Raw genomic sequence first — 18,469 nt, 5'->3', positions numbered from 1 at the left:
TGAGCCTGTCAACCTTCTTTGGAATCCTTTTATATTTATTTTCTTGACTCATCAGTTAGCATGAAACAGCACGCCTCCTGTTTTCTTAATTGTTTCACATGTGTTAATCATATCCTACAATGTTGTAAGTTCTTTCAAGTGTGGCCAACAATCTATGTGTCTTTGTTTCTGTCATTTCATCAACTCTACCCCCAGCGGGGCCCTGCACAATAACCCAGGAAGCTCATTAGAAAGTAATTTTCTGAAGACTGAAGCAAGGACTTTATTTGTAGGTAGAATATATTTTATGCATATGGAGTAGAACTTTCTATTGTTCAAGGTGAAAATTTTATTATTTTTTAATGTTTGTTTACTTTTAGAGAGAAGTAAGAGAGAGAGAGGACATGTGCATAGAAGCCGGGGAGGAGCAGGGAGAGAGAAGATCCAAGGCAGGCTCCACACTGTCAGCGCAGAGCCTGACACAGGGCTTGATTTCACCTACTGTGAGATCATGATCTGTGCTAAAATCAAGAGTCGGATGTTTAACAAACTGAGCCACCCAGGTGCCCCATGAAAATCTATTTTAATGGTACTTTCATTCACACCATTAATCACATTCCCCTCTACCCTGTCAGAAAGTCATCTCATATATGTACTGTACTTCTAGTCTGACTGGTAAAGAAATTCATCTGATGAATAATGGTTATATAAAAGAATCATATAGGACATCTATGTTAGCAAGAACAGACCAAACTGCCTTCTCTTCATTTGTCAGCCCACTGGCAGCTTGGTATACAGTAGCTGATATCCTAGAATACTGTGTTTTAGCATCTAATCCAAAACACTTAACATGAAACACAACAGACAAATGAGATGCAGAAAAGAGAATTACCCCCCAAAGCCAAATGGAGAATGGCTTAGCCAAGAAAGGAAGAGCTGAGGGAGATACAAATACAAGTAGAAAAGCATAAGCTGCAAGTCAGAAATAACATTCAATTATTTATTCATCCAATATATTTATACTGAACAACTACTGTGTGCCTTGTACTATGCTATGTGCTAGGGACAAAAAGTAAAATAGATGCAGCCCATGTCTTTAGGGAGCTCATAGTTAATAAGAGACAAAATAGTAAGAGACAAAAAGTAAACAAATTACCACAATTGAGTAGGTGAAATACCACTAAATGATATTATAACAGGGTGAAACTTAGCATGTCTGACTCTATCTTGCTTCTATTTCCCTTGCTGCTGTGATCCATAGCTTAGAAACTTCTGATTAGCACCCAACATAGGCATGTTAATCATGAAAAAATTTTGCTTTACAGCTGAGATTTGCAAAAACTTCTTTTTTGCCCCCAAACTACTTCATTTGAGAAGATAAGTATATACAGAAATGACTATGCTACATTAAGATTTACAAGAATGACATGACCTAATTCCTATATGCAAATATCAACTGACCAAGGACAAAGAAGTTATACAACTTTCCATGGATGTCTACAGATATCAGTCACCTTTTGACTCCAACACCCTCCTACTTCTGCTTTTTGTTAACATAAAAGAAGCTCAAATTCCATGCTGAGGGGAGATTGCTCTTTGGGACAATAGTCGGTCCATTGGCTCCTTAGTTTGCTGGCTTTCTGAATGAAGTCACTTTCCTTACCCTATCTTGTCTCTCGATTTCCTGATCTCTAGTGCAGTGAGAACAAGCTTGGACTCACCATATTTGGTAGCAGCAAAGGAACAACAAAAAAAAAAGTGAATGCCCTTCTCATGTTTGAAGGTCAGAGAACAATTTGTAAGGTGGTAATCTACCGAGAGCCAAAAAATATAAAGCCATAAAGTGGGTTGGTAAAGAGTGTCAGGTGAGGAAGGAGAAAGTAGACAGTCCAATCTTGAAAATGAGATAGTGTGTGAGATGTGCGTTTGTTTGAGAACCTGAGCAAAGTTGAGCATGGCTGGATTTACACCAGCTCTGTCGCTTCTGATACCACTAAACCTATCAATTTTCTATCATTTGAACATTTCGCATTCATACTACTGGCACCTAGACAGGGTTTAGAAAATATTAGTTCCTTTCTCCCTCCTTCCTTCCCTTGCATGAGCACAGACAACACTACCTGGTGCCCCCACCCCTGCTTCCTATCCTTGCCTTCCCTAAGGAAGGCAATTCACCTCAGCCAATTCACATTAGCTCATGATTCACCTGACCATTTAAATAGTTCTACCTTTTTAATGTAGATCCTTTTATCACAGTTTAAAGCTGACCTTTAGTTTTTTAGGTCTGGCTGTTTATTGTGGTGCAAGGGTTCACAATTCCATTTCTAAAAGCCTTCCATTTAATGGATTGTCCAATTTCATTCTTCTAATGCTTCTGACCCAGTGCCAGGTCTTGCCATTCAGACCTTTCCAAAGGCTACCTTGTCCATCTGAAATTCTCTATTTGAGGAAGTCTGACAATTTTCCTTCATAAATCTCTGGTATCTTCCTTTCTTCCTTCATAATGTCTCCTCAGCTAAGTGAGCATCTCAGGTGGACTTTTCTTTACCCTTTAACATACATTATTGTGTCCTAAAAAATGGATACCAACTCAATAGGCATAGTTGTGTGTTTAGTAATTCCATTATTTCTCTTATTCTTTAATCCCTACATTATTTTATTATTTCCTCATGAAACATGTATATTACATGTCTACCAAGAACAAGGAATGATGTGATGCTAGTACCATGTGGGCTTCTATAAGCACTTCAAGGGGCTTAGATTCTGAAGAAAGAAATATAACAGGAGCATATAAAGTTAATAAAATGAAAATAATGAAGTCAAAGGAAGATCAAGAATTATCAAAGTTTTAAGTACAGGGCATGGGACTTGTAGTACATTGAGAATCTAAGTTTAAAGGCAAGCTGTGTTGTTTTCTGCAGCCTTGAACTAGTTGCTGAACCTCTCTGGGTTATACCATATTTGAAATGGAATTCAACGTCATTACGTTTTTTTTTTGTTTGTTTGTTTTTAATCTTTTTTGAGAAGGCTTCATTGAAGTAAAGCACATGAAGTTTCTTTATAAACTCTAATGTTTCAGGTAATTTTAAGGGAACTGGCCACTACCCAGAAAAGGGTACTCTCTCCAGGACAATGGAGAGCAATATACTGGACAGGGTAGTCACATCTACACAGGCCTACTGAAACTGATCAGTGCAGGCAGAAGTGTTTCAAAGTTGGAGTTCAATTCTTCCAGTCCACCCATTTGCTTTGATGATGTACACAGTATTTTTTTAAGTTTATTTAGTTATTTTTGGAGGGGACGGGGGGGAGAGAGAATGTAAAGCAGGCTCCACACCATCAGTGCAGAACCCAATGTGGGGCTTGATCTCACAAACCATGAGATCATGACCTGAGCTAAAATCAAAAGTTGAATGCTTAACCTACTGAGCCACCCTGGCACCCGGATTTACACAGTATTCTTAAAACAGAATTTGAAAACCTTTAGAAGGGATATGTGCTTTCCAGCTTATCTAAACCCCCAGTTAATCCTTTTCTGACCAATGAAAAATTTACTACTGCTGCCAAATACTTGGTGAAGAAGCCTTGAGTCTACCGAACACACACACCAGAGCAGAATCGACTCTGTCCTCTCACTGACAGTATGAACAATCTGTACATGTGAGTATCCGTATTAGCCTGGATTTCTCCTTTCTGTAAATGTCCTTGATTTTATATAGTTTTACTATCTTCTCTGCACACTCTGCATCAATTATGTCTTTGTTTTTTCTTTACTATCTCTTTCCTTCTACTCTCCTAGCAACCATTGCCACCGTATTTGCACCCACTGTATTTTCTGTAAATATACTTTAGAAGTTCAATGGCTGTAGGTTATGAGTTATAGGTTTTTCTCAACAATGTTTAAACCACTTCAAGTCTAAAAACATAGGTCTAATATTCTGGGCTAGATTGTGGCAGGTGAAGATGTAATTACAGAGCATTATGGCAGGTGTGGTATCAGAGATTCAACTGATTGCTTTGGAGGGACAGAAAAGAGTCATTTGTTCTGCCTGAGAAGGTCAGAGAAAGCTGTACAGAGGAGGAAACAGTATTTGAGGTGGTCCATGAAGAGTGAGAAAAATTCCACAAATTACAAAAGAAAGGACAGTGTTTTCAGATAGGGGAGATAGTGTTAGTAATGGCATGGAGATGTGAAAATCCAATATATTGGAAAGTGAATTATTTATACACAGACATAATCTGCCAGGGCAGGTTAATAAATCACATTAGGACTACTCTAAGGGAAACCTGCCTAAAGTTCTGTAAAAAGGACTTAGCAGAGAGTAGAGGTACCCGGCTTAAGACTCTGTCCATAACAAATACCTAACAGCCTAGTCTCTATCATTCCATGTGAGGCAGACACAGATAAGGCTTTATAGTCCAACAGGGATAACAACCAGCATGTCACCATGCTTAACTCTTGCCCCACTCATGGTACACAATACTAACCAATCAAGGCACTCACCTCTATGGATACAGCCTCAGAATCCTTCCCAATAGGGATTTCAGTAGGGCCCACTATCAATAGGTCAGAGTTGGAACTTGAAATGAGACCTATTTTCATCTCTATTCTAGGATATACTAAGAGGGAGGAGTGACCCTAAAAGATTTATTTATAACATAGAAATCATTTCACTATACCCATTTTGACATGCAGAGCTATGAATGCCTATCTATCTTAGCCTATGTGAGTCAGTGAATCAGAGTGGCCTTCCTGGGGGAGAGAGTCTAGACACTCAATATTTGGAAGAAAATGGCAAATTTCTATCACCTCATATTCCAAATGTAGCCAGATAATCACATAATTAACTGTAGCTTTTCAAAAGTGATGAGCAGTTATCAATTTTAAATTAAGGAAATTGTAGCCTGTATTACTTAACAAAAGCATTCTAGAAACACAATCAGTAAGTACAAGCTGCATAGAACAAAGCCACCAAATCAATTTACAAAGTTCCTGTAACATATATGTAAATTAGCTATCAAAGCTAAAAATGCTTAGAAACAAAAATCCACTTTCACATATTGATTAAATTATTTTCTTTATAAGCATAAACAGTTTAGAGGGAAAAAAAGCTCAGGACTGATTGCTCAGACTCTCCAGGGTGAAGGAAACAAACACATTTTTAAAAATTCTCAGCTTCACAAGGTATCCTTTGCCAACCCCCTAAGGAGCAACCTTAGAGTCGACTACAGGCTGCAGCAGCTGCCTGCCCACTTTCTCAGCAGCAAAAAATATGCTAAGCAGTGATAATCAACAGGGAAGAGGATCAAAAGGTTGAGGGAATGATTAAGCAAGATACCCTTCCTTCGAACTATTAGTTTTCCGTAGAGGTCGTGAATGATGGAAGCCTGGGGATCTCTAATTTCAATCAATTACATGTGAAACCCATCTATTCTGTGCTCCTTCTTTGGGAGGACCCATTGCTTTATCTTCTGGGTACACTGACAACAGGAAAACCATTAAAGTCAAGGCAGATTGCTTCCAGAACCTGAGCCTGACCAAGTACATTTCTGTCCCTTCCAAACCATTCACAACAAATAAAAGCCCAGGAGCCCATGGAAGGAGACCAAGACAAGATCAGGAAGATTCTCAATCTGTTATGAAAGGGGAAGCTTGGAGTAAGACCTCACCTGGAAGTTATGATTGGTATGAGCAAGATTACACTGAGGGAAGGTGACTGACTTTCATCATAGAATCTAAGCACCAGGAGGTGTGAGACGTGGAAGGGAAATGGCTCTCATTCTACAAACACTAGTTTGGAGTCTTGTCTTGCTACTTCCTAGCTGTATGAGCCTGAAGACATTATTCAACTTCACTGAACCACACTGTTCTCATCTCAGTGAGTCAAATCTGTTTCTTGTCCTGTTTATTTATAGGGTAGTGATGACGAAATAGTTGGAGGATTATGATAATTGAAAATAAAATTTATCCCATACTGTTTCATTTAATCTTTATTACTATCCTGTGAAGTAGTAGTTATTATACTTTTTTGTTGGGTGAAGAAATGGGACCAGAGAGGGCAAGTGATGTGTCCAGTGTGACCCAGCTGATAAGTAAGATCAACAGACTCCAAGTCTTTATTCAAAAATTAATTGTTCTGGAGCACCTGGGTGGCTCAGTCAATTGAGCTCCCAACTTCAGCTCAGGTAATGATCTCGCATTCCATGGGTTTGAGCCCCATATCCGGCTCTGCACTGACAGCTCAGAGCCTGGAGCCTGCTTCTGTGTCTCATCTCTGTCTGCCCCTCCCCCACTTGTGCTCCATCTCTCTCAAAAGTAAATATAAACATAAAAAAATATTTTTAAAAAATGTTCTTTTAATTGCACTCTATCAGCCTCTTAAACTCGTGGGCTGAGCTCCCCTGGTAACCCTAAGTACCTAATACATTTATTACATAGTAGGTAGTCAGTAAAGATTTGATAAATAAATGAAAAATGTTTTAAGTATGGAAAATGATTGAGCTCAACCTACCTAAATAAACAGTGATTTGGTGCATCCTATTGTCACACACCTTTTTTCCTAATTCAAAGATGAATATTTACTTCCTGGCCTTAAGGGAGTCACAGTAATGAACACATATAGAAACAAAATCCAACTCCCACCATATTCCACTTTTAGTTGTCTTCTGCAGTTTCACACAATACATGGACTCCATTTTGAATGCATGCTGGAAGTGTCTATAGTGACTTCTCTGCTGGTCTTTGATGCTTAGCCAGAATCGGGAGTATGGACTCCTTTAGCTTGCAGAGTGTGAGCCATGGTGAGCCGAAAGAGCAGTTTTCACTTACTGCTTTAGAACTGTTAGGTAAGTAATGCTTCAGTCCCAAGGTTCAAATTTCAGAAGGTATGTGGAACCAAATATTTGCCATGCTTTTAAAGCCAGATTTTCTTTATGGTTTACCTTTGTTACATAAGGTTAAACATCACTACATTATTCAAGAAGGGATTTGACCAGAGTCAAGATTTCTAGAGGACTCAAAATTCAGGGAATTAGAGAAATCTCTAATTCTAATTCTAGACAAGCAAAAGTAGTGATGTTACTACTTAATGCAAAAAGAGGTAGGTGCCTTTGGTATCAACACAGACAGCAAGGAGACTCTGGTGTTGACATATCTTTAGAATGCAAACGCATCAAGAGTCAGGGAGTAAATGCAGAAAAAGTTGTGAGTGCCTGTCCAATTAATGATTATGGAAGAGAGGTATATGGCCATCACAGTCACTGAAGATTTGCTAGACTTACAGAGAAGGCATGTCTTATTAGGTCTCCTCCTGATCTAGACAGAATATCCAATAAGGCTATCAAATCTCTTGTTCAAATTCCAGGCTCACCAAGCAATTTGTAGGAATAGAAAAATATTTTAAGTAAATAAGCCTTTTTAAACATATGTATTTTCTTATTTCCCTTGGCCTTTGCTCCATTTAGTCAGTCAAGCCATTCTGCATCCATTGCCTCAAGTAAGGGATGACACCAAAACAAACAAAAAAGGATTCATTTTTTGGCTTTGAGTTTTAAAAGTCTCTCTTAGCTGGAGAAACAGAAAGGACTCCCTGTAGATTTGGCAAGGGGTGGGCAGGGCACAGGATGAGAAATGCCAAAGCTGTACACCTCCATGACTAAAAGTCCCCTAGGCTAGGAGGAGGAAGACCTTGGAGAGGAATTAAGGACTGTGTCAAAGTTGCAGACACTTGACAAAGAAGGGATTTCTTAGGCTCAGAGATGGGCTGAGGAGCTACCAACCTCCCACACAGACTTGTATGATTCATTTACATAAGGGATCTGTAGCTCAGGGAGGTGGCCAACATCTCAGAAAAAAATGACTGCAAAGCTTATTTACTAGCAAAGTGCCTGGCATACAGTGGAAGCCAATGATCACTAACTTAGTAGGTTCATATCTGGAAATACTATGAGCTTTCAAATTCTATATTTGGGTACCAGCCCTGAAGACAGTGGCTGAAGGAAGGTGCCAAGCCAGTATTTAGTTAATACCGCTAAATGATGCTCCCCAAGAAACTTTACATATCTAAGGGTAATCAACTAACAGCAGGGAAGAACCAAGTCACCCTTGTAAGTTTCCACTTTCTTACTTGTTACAGCTGCTGTGAGAGGACGGTTTCTCTGCTTCTGGTATCTCTCTAACCTATCCACAGTGCATGCTGTACAGAACTGAACATACAAGTAATGAGTATCATTCTTATCTCTCTTCCAGGATTCATGGGCTAGAAATAGCCATTAGGCAGTGGCTAGTGAGTAGCCTGTAGTGCCCACAGTGCTGCCTCCTGCTCAGTAAGAGGCTTGCCCTAATTTGAGGATTTTAGATACAGTGAGCAGCACCTAACAAATAGCTGGATATGATGGCTGAGGCTTTTAGTGCCTTCAAGTGTCACAGGCAAGTTGACAAGGTTGAGTTAAGATAGTTCTGTTCAGTGCCATTTCTGAAATCAGTGTGGCTCTGGAAAACTGAGAACTTGAAACTTATGTAATCCAAATGGGGGAAAATAAACCTCCTCTTTCCTCAATTTGGAATAATGCTTCTATAGTATCTATAAACTGTGGCACATTTTATGAATCTGACGTACCAAACCAAAAACATGCATAAAATAGGCTACATAACTCAAAATACATATTAAAAGGTCTTCATAAAGTTGAAGCTAGGAGAAATCCTGAAATATATCATTTTGTTTAATGAATTTACTCATTCATTTCTTCTAGACTACACTCTCTGAAGGGAGTGACTGTGTATTTTGAACTTTTGAACTCCAGAGCCCAGTATGTTTGGCATGCTAGATGCCAAATATGTACTCCAGTCAGTGTTTGGTTATAAACCTAAGTAAGAAGACACTAATTTGTGTACTTTGTGAACTTGAATTGGTTTTTCCTAAAGCAGAGTACTAAGAGTATTTTGGAACACTCCCTTTAGTTTGGTAGAAAATAAATTTCTGGGAAAATGCCAGTGGAGATACACAGTTCTAGATTGGGATATTAAAAGAGAATCATACGTATACTCAATCAGAACACCGAGATGTGACAACACACAGCATTTCCACTACGCTCATATGGTCCATCACTTTTGGGGAAAAAATGTGGTATAAGCATGAGCACAAAGATGGAATTACTCAATTCCACTGGAGAATGGGGTCTTAACAAATCCTTCATGAAGGGGACCATGAAGTGATTTTTATTTTTAATTCAAGTTAGTTAACATACGATGTAGTCTTGGTTTCAGGAGTAGAACCTAGTGATTCGTCTTATATGATACACAGTGCTCATCCCAAAAAGTGCCCTCCTTAGTCACCCATTTAACCCATCCCACACACACACCACCCCTCCAGCAACCCAGTTTTTTCTCTGCATTTAAGTCTCTTATGGTTTTCCTCCCTCTGTTTTTTGTCTGGTTTTTCCTTCCCTTATGTTCATCTGTTGTGTTTCTTAAATTCCACATGAATGAAAACATGGTATTTGTCTTTCTCTGAATTATTTCACTTAGCATAATACACGCTAGTTCCATCCGTGTTCTTGTAAATGATAAAATTTCATTCTTTTTTGTCACGGAGTCGTGTGAAGTGATTCTGGAAGATAAGAAGGTGTTCATCAGCAGTGAGCGAAAGGCAGGACAGCACTACAAGCTAAGGCAGCCAATGGATGCACAGTGGTGTGGAAACATTAAACAGCCTCAGGTATTTGAGGATATACAGAGTTGAGAATACTAGAGTTTTAGTTTCAGTGAGTATTGAGGAAAAGTCTGCAGTGGTGTAAACCAAGAGTCCAAAACTTGCAGGATTCCATATGACAAATTAAGGACTTAAAGTTATGGACAATGGAAAGTAATTGAAGGTTGGGGAGACAGTGCAGGACAATCTCATGATGAGATCTAGGTTTCAGGAAAATCACGTCCATCAATCGAAAGGATAGACTGCAATCCTGGAGGTGAAAAGAATCAAACTTATTCTTGTGGTATTCCACATGAGATGCTCTGAGTGTAAACTAAGGCAATAGGAAAGGGAAAGGAGAGAAGAGAATGGACAGTTTCAAATTCCTTAATTAAGCAAGTAGAAAATATGGGTCTTCAGTGTGAGAAATGAGGAGCAGGAGTTGGCTAGGAAGGTTTCATGTTTATTGCTTTGGGTAATTTAAGACACAAAAGTGCAATCTACAGAGCTGGAAAATACAGGAAATAGAGCCCATTTTGATGCACGTATATTCAGGTCAGTTGTATACATGCTAAGTTTGGGATACATACATGCCCCCAAGGTGGATACATAAATTTTGAGTCATTAAATACATAATTTTAAGCAAAATTTGAGTGAATTACACCACCCAAGGAGAATGGATGGGGTGTATCAAGACCTGGGAACAGCAATGTTTTAGGGGTAGATGGGAGAAGAGGAGCCTCTGAAGCATCGTGAGAACAGTTAAAGAGACCAGAGACAAAAACAGAAAAATCTCTTCCTCTCATTTTCTGCCTCACAAGATCTTGCTCTTTTACAAGTTTTAAAAAATGACCTAGAGAAAGAAAAACTAATATATTACAACTAGCTTTCTGAATATGCCTTTTATGGTTGCTTTCCCCCTTAGATTAAGAAGTTATGAGAAAATGACAGAAGAATGGCTTTTTTGTTTGGCGGGGGAACACCTGGGTGGCTCAGTTGCTTAAGCGTCCAACTTGCGCTCATGTCATGCTCTCATGGTTCGTGAGTTCAAGACCTGCGGAGCTCACTTTGCATCCCTTGTCTCCCCACCCCCCTGCTCGCTTGCGCTTGCTTGCTCTTTCTGTCTCTCTGCCCTTCTGCCCCTCAAAAATAAATATTTAACAAAAAAATGCTTTAAAATTTTCTTTTCTTTAAGAGAAAAATTTGAGTATCATTTCCATTTGGTCACTTCTGAATCACTCCCCCAAGAAATTCCCAATGACTGCTGACAATAATGAAGTGAAATGCCAAATAGGTAGATGGATGGTTATATGTGTATCTCTGTGCCTATTGACATATGGTTATCACCATGTACATATAATACACACACACACTCTCTCTTTCTCTCTCACTTTATTATAGTAACTCACTTGACCCCTCCTACTTGTAATGTGACAAAGTACAAATGTAATAAGCATAAGGACCCTTATCCTTCAGGAGAAAACATCGCCCTCACAGAAGAGCCTATTACACCTTCCAGACAGGAGTTAACAACAATAACAACAACAACAACAACAACAGGAGGTAAACCAATAGTAATTTAGTATCTATTATTTGGAATAACTGTTCTAGTTTCATTTTATTCATTATTTCATTTAATCATCATCTTGAAAAACGTACTGGCATTGGATACACCAAGGATTCAGTTGACAAGTGGGAAACAGTTTTGTGAGGATGATAGCTTTAATACCCCCCCATTGCAGACCTGCTTCTTCATACTGTCCTCTCCTCTCAATCACTCAGTTGAACAACAGTCACCCAATGCTGAAACTTAACCATATGTTTCCAACAGTGGCTGCAAATCCAATTCCCCATGAGACTTTTCAAAGTTAATCAAACCCTTCTCTAGACTTCCTATATAAGAATCTCAGGTGGGTTCCTTGATTCTTGTTTTTCTAAAGCACCACAAGTGATTCGGATACTCAATCAGTATCCGAAGTGATACTGATTGGATACTGATTTCCATAGAGATTGGAAATCACTATGATATTCTCAGGAGTTCGAGAAAGTATCTGCCAGGGTGATCTGGAGAGTTATTAAAAATATAGTGGCTGAAGACCCTCACACCCCATTACCCAGATTCTGGGACTTCAGGGACCCCTACTTATAACAAAGGCTTTTTTGGTGCTCACACCTCTAAGAAGCGGAGTTTAAAGAAACCGTGTGATAACTGCTAAATAACCAAGCAGTGAAAGCAGTTATTAAATAGAAATGAAATTAGAATCTCAAAGAGGTATCTGTGCCCCATGTTCAGTGCAGCATTATTCACAATAGCCAATATACAGAAAAAACCTAAATGTCCATCAACAGATGAGTAGATACAGAAAATGTGGTATATGCATACAATTAAATATTATTCAGTCTTTAAAAAGGAAATTCAGTCATATGCACTAACATGAATAAACCTGGAAGGTATTATGCTAAGCAAAGTAAGCCAGTAACAAAAAGACATATACTATATATGGTAACATATTAGGTATCTGAGATAGTCAAACTCATAGAAGCAGAATGGTGGTTGCCACCGGGCTGGGGAAAGGGGATGTGGGAAGTTGTTGCTCAATGGGTACAAAGTTTCAATCATGAAACATGAGGAAGTTCTAGAGACCCTGTATAACATAGTGCCTATAGTTAAGAACATGGTATCATGTACTTTAAAATATGTTAAAAGGCTAGATTTCATGTTAAGTATTCTTACCATTAAAATACACACCCATACAAGAACACAAGGACATTTTGGGAGGTGATAGATAAGTTTAATACCTTGATTATGGGGATATTATATGTCCATACTCATCAAAGGGTACACATTAAATACATGCAATCTTTATATATCAGCTATACATCTATAAAGCTTAAAGAAATTAAAAACATGGTATTTTAAAAGTAAACTGAAAGCAATTATGATTGAGTTTAAACATTCTTGGTGGGATAAATTTGTTAGATCCATATCAGCCAAACCTAGTTATTGAACTATGTATTTCCAATTATTTGGATCTAATTTCTACTCAACTAATGTAGTATTTTAAGTTTTCACTCAAAGGCTTATAACCCATCATATTTCTCTGAAGGCATACTTTTCTTTATCAATACTCTTGAATCTGTAGCTGTGCGCCTGTCCTGATCATGTATTGAAATATGCTTTGTGCTGAGAAATACTGCCTCTGATGCATCCTTCTTTGCAAAAGAATTCATTGCCTCACAAACTATCAGCAATACACTAGGTATACGTTAGACACTGTTCTAGGCAGCATTACCACTAGGAAAAACAGGACAGAGTCCTTGCCCTTGAGTATCTTGCAGGTAGCTTGGGAGACAGTCACGTAAACAGACCAACACATCAATGTAGTCAATGCTACAATGGAGTCATGCACATCATGCTATCACAGCAAGGTGGGAGCAGTACCTAGTTCCACCTAGGGAAGTTGGCACTGATTTCATGAAAGAGCTAATATTTGGGATGTGTTTTGAAAGCTGAGTTGGATTACATTTACTTCCTTCTAATTTACATTGCTTTTTAGTTATAATACACCTGAATTTCAAATAGAAGTACAGAATGCACAATGTCACATTTAATTTATTTTAATTTTTAGAGAGAGAAAGAGAGAGAGAGCACACAAGCTGGGGAGGGGCAGAGAGAGGGAGACACAGAATCTGAAGCAGGCTCCAGATTCTGATCTGTCAGCACAAAGTCCGACGTGGGGCTCAAACTCTCAAACCGTGAGATCACAACCTGAGCTGAAGTCTGACGCTTGACTGAGCCACCCAGGTGCCCCAATCTCACTTAAAAAAAAGTCTTAATTCTCTTTACAGGTTCATAGGTAGTTTCCATCATATCAGTGATCTAACTTAAGCTAACAAATGATTACCCTTCTCATCTGAGCAAAAATAGGTGTCTAACTGAAGAGACTGATAATAAGCAGCTGTGATATATAGATGGCATTATTATGTGGGAAAATTGAGACCTTCAGTAAAGCGCCAAGAGGAAAAGGCATGATGTAACTTTTGCTTCTTGAATTAAATCCTGTCTAATTGGCACTTTTAGAAATATGAAGTTGTTAGACATATTTTGCCATGATAAACAGAATAACACCTCCTTTCCTTCTCTGCAGAGATGTTCATGTACTAATCCCCAAACTTTTGAATAGGTTATAATTCATGGCAAAGGGCCTCTTTGCAGATGGAATTCAGTTAAGGACTTTGAGGTAGGAAGATTACCATTATCTTGGATTACCCATGTAAACAACAGAATGCCAAAAGTCCTTATTAAGAGGGAGACAAAAGGGCCAGGATCAGAAAGGGGTAGATGATGATGGAAGGAGAAGACAAAATGGTACATTTTGAAGGTGGAGGCAGTGGCCACAAGCCCAGGAATGCAGGCAGCCTCTGGAAGATGAACACAGATTCTCTCCTGGAGACTCCACAATGAATCCAACACTGCTGACACCTTGATTTTTATACCTGTAAGTCTTGTTTCGGATTTCCGATATCAGGAAATTTAAGGTAATATGTTTGTGTTCCTTTAAACCACTAAGTATGTGGTAATTCACTACAGCAACATTAATAAACTAAGATATATATATATATCAAAGCCTTGACAGGACAACTTAAGTTGAGCTCTAAGTATGGAGAGTAATTAATCCTTCCTCAGTTGTAACATTTCTATATGAGAGGTCAAAGATTTCCTAAAGAGAATGGAGAAAGGATAACTCACTCTCGGTCAGAAATTTTGTCATCTTCAGTCAAGCTATAGCATCCCTGCTATTCTCCATAAATTTTCCAAAGGTATGTTGAGGTCCATTGAACAACACCTGGACTTTGGGCTCCTTAACCATCTTTCTAAAAAGAACAATTTTAACAGTGTTAAGAATTAGTTAACTGGGCCTCATTTTAGTAAACTTATCAGATAAACTCACAAGCAAGGGATGGCCAATGGTATAATGATAGTCCACAAAACATGGAGCTGGATATTATCATTACCTGAATACCAAAGATACCACCCTTCACCTTAATGACCTTATACATAAATGTCAAAGAAAGTGCAAAGCAGAAATAAAAACCTGGAGGTAAAACCCTAGAGAAAACTAAACCCTGGCATCTTCTGTCATTTTTCCTAGGAAAAAGAGCCCTGATGAAGATTTTTGGTTTCAATAACCCAACCCCCACTGCCAGGTTTCTTAGTCTGTTTGCTAAAATTATTGTTGTGGCATCAAACAGATGAAACCATCTATGAAAACAAAGGACTCTAGGAAGGGATACCTTTTTGTGATGAGGTTTTATTTAAAAAACTTAGACCAAGATAGAAGTCTTACCTTTTGTAAGGAAGTACACTAATGGTACATTTCATACAAATGTCATTTAACATATTGTTTTTTATATGCCAGACACTATGTTGGGGACTAGAAATAGAACAGTGTTGAAAAATAAAACCTCTCTCTGGCCTCACCAAGCTTAAAATTCAATAGAGAAGACAAAGACAAAAGTACAAAGATGCTGAGAATGTATAAAAGGGAACCCTAACTAGTTTGTGGCTACTCAAGTGTATTAGCTCAGGCTGCCAAAACTAAATAATATAGAATAGGTGGCTTACACAATAGGAATTTATTTTTTCACAATTCTGTAGGCTGCAAGTTGAAGATCAGGGTGTCAGTAGCATTTGTTTCTGGGTAATTTCTCGCTGCCTGACTTGTAGACAGCTGCCTTCTTGCTGTGTCTTCACATGGCAGAGAGAGAAACAGATACAGAGAGGGAGATGGGCAGAGAAACAGAACACTCTCTGCTATCTCTCTTATATAGGACTTAACTCCATCATGAGGGCCTTATTCTTATAATCTTATCTAGACATAATTACCTCTGAAAGGCCCAGTCTCCAACTACCATCACACTGGGTGTTAGGGCTTCAACGTACGGATTTTAGGGGGACACAATTCAATCCATAGCATCAAGGATGTCCTCATTTGAAGCTGTCTGAATTAAGGTGACAACAGAATAGAAGTAGAAAATCCTTAGAGTATTCCAAATAAAGGAAGAAGCATGTACAGATTCTAATATGGGAAGGAACTTGATACATTTAGGGAACCAAAAAGGAAGAGCAGTGAGGCTGTAATACAGGGAAAGAAACAAAGACTGGTAAGAGACAAGGCTGGCAAGAGGTGATTGCCCACAATTTTTTGTGGCTCTAATTAAAATAATATGCAGATCTTTAAGAAATGAAATGCTATCAACAAATTTTAAGCAGGGACAAATTTAATAGGATCTGTCTCTCATTAATCTCACTGTGGCTTCTATTTGCAATATGGATTGGCATGGGAAAAGAATGATTCGGTGAGACCAGTTAGCTGTTCATGTGAAAGATGATCATAATGGCTTGAATTATGCTGATAGCAGAGATGGAGCAAAAGGATACATTCAGAAATATTTAGGAGGTCAGCTTACCCTATATGTGAAAGGTAATAAGAGAGAATGAAGATAAATCAGGGTATCTGGCTTGACCAAATGTCAAAGGAGGGGGAGGAACAATCCCTGGCATGGACGAAGTACAGGGTATATTCTAGAGATGGAGAACACTAGAAAAGAAGTAGATTTATCAAGCAGAAAATAATAGAATGAGTTTTGCATTTTTTGGTTTGATACTCCTATAAGGCATCAAAGTGAAGTTGCTGACAACTGGATTTATAGGTGAGCAGTTTCAAATTGAGGTTTTGGTAGAAAATGTAAATTTGGGGTAGTTAATAAACAATAACTGATATAATGGAAGTAAGATCACTTTGGGAAAGAATATAGAGGAAGAGTGCGGAGGACATCACTTCGAAAGAAAATATAGCACATGATCAAATGAAACACAAAGGACTCTAGGGCTTTGAACCCAATGTGAATACTTTAGCTTGTAGATGGGGAGGGCAATGCCACTAATAAGTTTTTTAACATCATGCCTTTCTTTCTCTTACCAAGCAGTCCCATGTTACCTTCAATTCTCTAATTCTTTGTCCTTGTGTGTGTGTGTGTGTGTGTGTGTGTGTGTGCGCGTGCGCCATTATTGCCTATCATCAGTCAGGTATGCAGTATCTGCCTCCTTTCATCTTGTTCAGCGAAAGCAAAAGTTGTAATTCCCTCTCCTTTCCACTTGCAATTCACCAGTTCTTCTTGACATTTTCCAAAAGTCCACCTTCCAAATAAAGTTCCTGATCATTAGAGAAGCAACTTACCCAAGAATACATAGCTAATGTAAGTAGCTCTCTGTAACAAGCTACCAGCTCATTATGTTGGCTAATAAATAAAATCTATCAGTCATCATGGAAACCAAAACTCATTTCTAAAGGGAAAAATCTAACAAATGAACTCGGTAAATATTTTCTGTAATGAATTGGATGTAGACCCTGAAAATTGTTTCTCCACTGACTTCCTAACTGTTGAAGGTTGGGTTCACCATGCCAAAGCCTGCTTATTTTTCCCTCAATAACACAGCAATGACTAGAATGCCAGGTCATCTAGAGACTGGAGAAACCTCAGTGTATAGGTTTGAGGCTAGATCGCATTTGTAAAATAGGAATTGCTAGCTCTTCTCCAGTCAGCATGAATATGAAGCTTCCCACAAGTAAGAGTAAACTCTCCACAAAACTACAGTTGTGAAATGGTTGTGCTTCTTTGGACTGTGTATCTCCTTTCTCTAGCTCCTTAGCAGAGGCTTCTCTGCACCTCTCAGTCACCACCAAAGTGACTATTAGTCAACCAACAAAGATAGTCATGTGCCATTAGCAAAGACACATTACTCCTTTAACCCACTGCTTAACAGACAGCATGAGATGTCTAGCTCAATTGGATGCTTAAAAATAACCAAATATTGGGGCGCTTGGGTGGCTCAGGCAGTTAAGCATCAGATTCTTGATTTCGGCTCAGGTCATGATCTTGCGGTTCAAGAATTTGAGCCCCAAATCAGCTCTACACTCACAGTGTGAAGCGTGCTTGGTATTCTCTCTCTCTCCCTGTCTGTCCCTCCCCAGCTCATGCTGTTTCTCTCTCTCAAATTACCTTAAAAAAAACATCACCAAGTATTTACTGATTGCCAAAACAAAAAAAGAAAACACCCCAAGGAAATACATGACACTTTGGACTATTAAGAAGCATAAACTAACTCTTGATTTCTAGAAAATAGTAACTTACTGATGGCTCAAGACAATTATCCATCACAAGACAATAGGTTAGAAGGCCAATTAAGCTTATGCATTTAAGATAGGGTGGTTAGTGAGAGCTCTTGGAGAAGTGATTTCATGTGTAGTATTTGTGTTCTAATGACTAAGATGTCAAGAGGCAGGGTGAAGGGAGAGATACAGGTCAATCTGATTAGTTAAGGACAATGTGGTTTTGCAATTATGGATAGCAGGAACTAGGTATGTGTGTTTGAAGCAAAAGTATTGGGTTATAGGGCTGGAGGTTCAATTGTCAGTATCATTTATTGACAATCCTGTGCTCACTTCAGCAGCACATATACTAAAGTTGGAATGATACAGAGAATATCAGCATGGCCCCTATGCAAGAATAGCACACCAATTATTTACTGACAATCTCTACAATACCATAGCCATGCTTTTTGAACATATTTTGTATGTTACCCACCAAAAACATGGGGCAAACACTGCCCATTTATTACAAAGTATTAATTTCAGAATATATTTTGGTCCAAATACAAATAGGTTCAAAATATATTTCAATACATTTCAATCCAAGCATGAATGATATAAAGCTCCTTCTAATCCCATCTTTCCTGT

The 18,469-nt window shown here is 38.6% G+C and overlaps 1 protein-coding gene and 1 non-coding gene across 9 annotated transcripts in view; one reads left to right on the top strand and one right to left on the bottom strand.

Moving 5' to 3' along the window:
• Positions 1-18,469, bottom strand: part of DLG2 (discs large MAGUK scaffold protein 2) — a 2,073,554-nt gene that overhangs the window by 1,345,166 nt on the left and 709,919 nt on the right. The window lies entirely within an intron of this gene.
• LOC122484543 lies at positions 18,168-18,270 on the top strand. Its single transcript, XR_006297610.1, has one exon. It is a non-coding gene; the product is annotated as a U6 spliceosomal RNA (small nuclear RNA).

The sequence above is a fragment of the Prionailurus bengalensis genome, chromosome D1 (genome assembly GCF_016509475.1).
Source record: "Prionailurus bengalensis isolate Pbe53 chromosome D1, Fcat_Pben_1.1_paternal_pri, whole genome shotgun sequence".
Classification (NCBI taxonomy): domain Eukaryota; kingdom Metazoa; phylum Chordata; class Mammalia; order Carnivora; family Felidae; genus Prionailurus; species Prionailurus bengalensis.
This window is presented reverse-complemented; position numbering and strand designations above follow the sequence as displayed.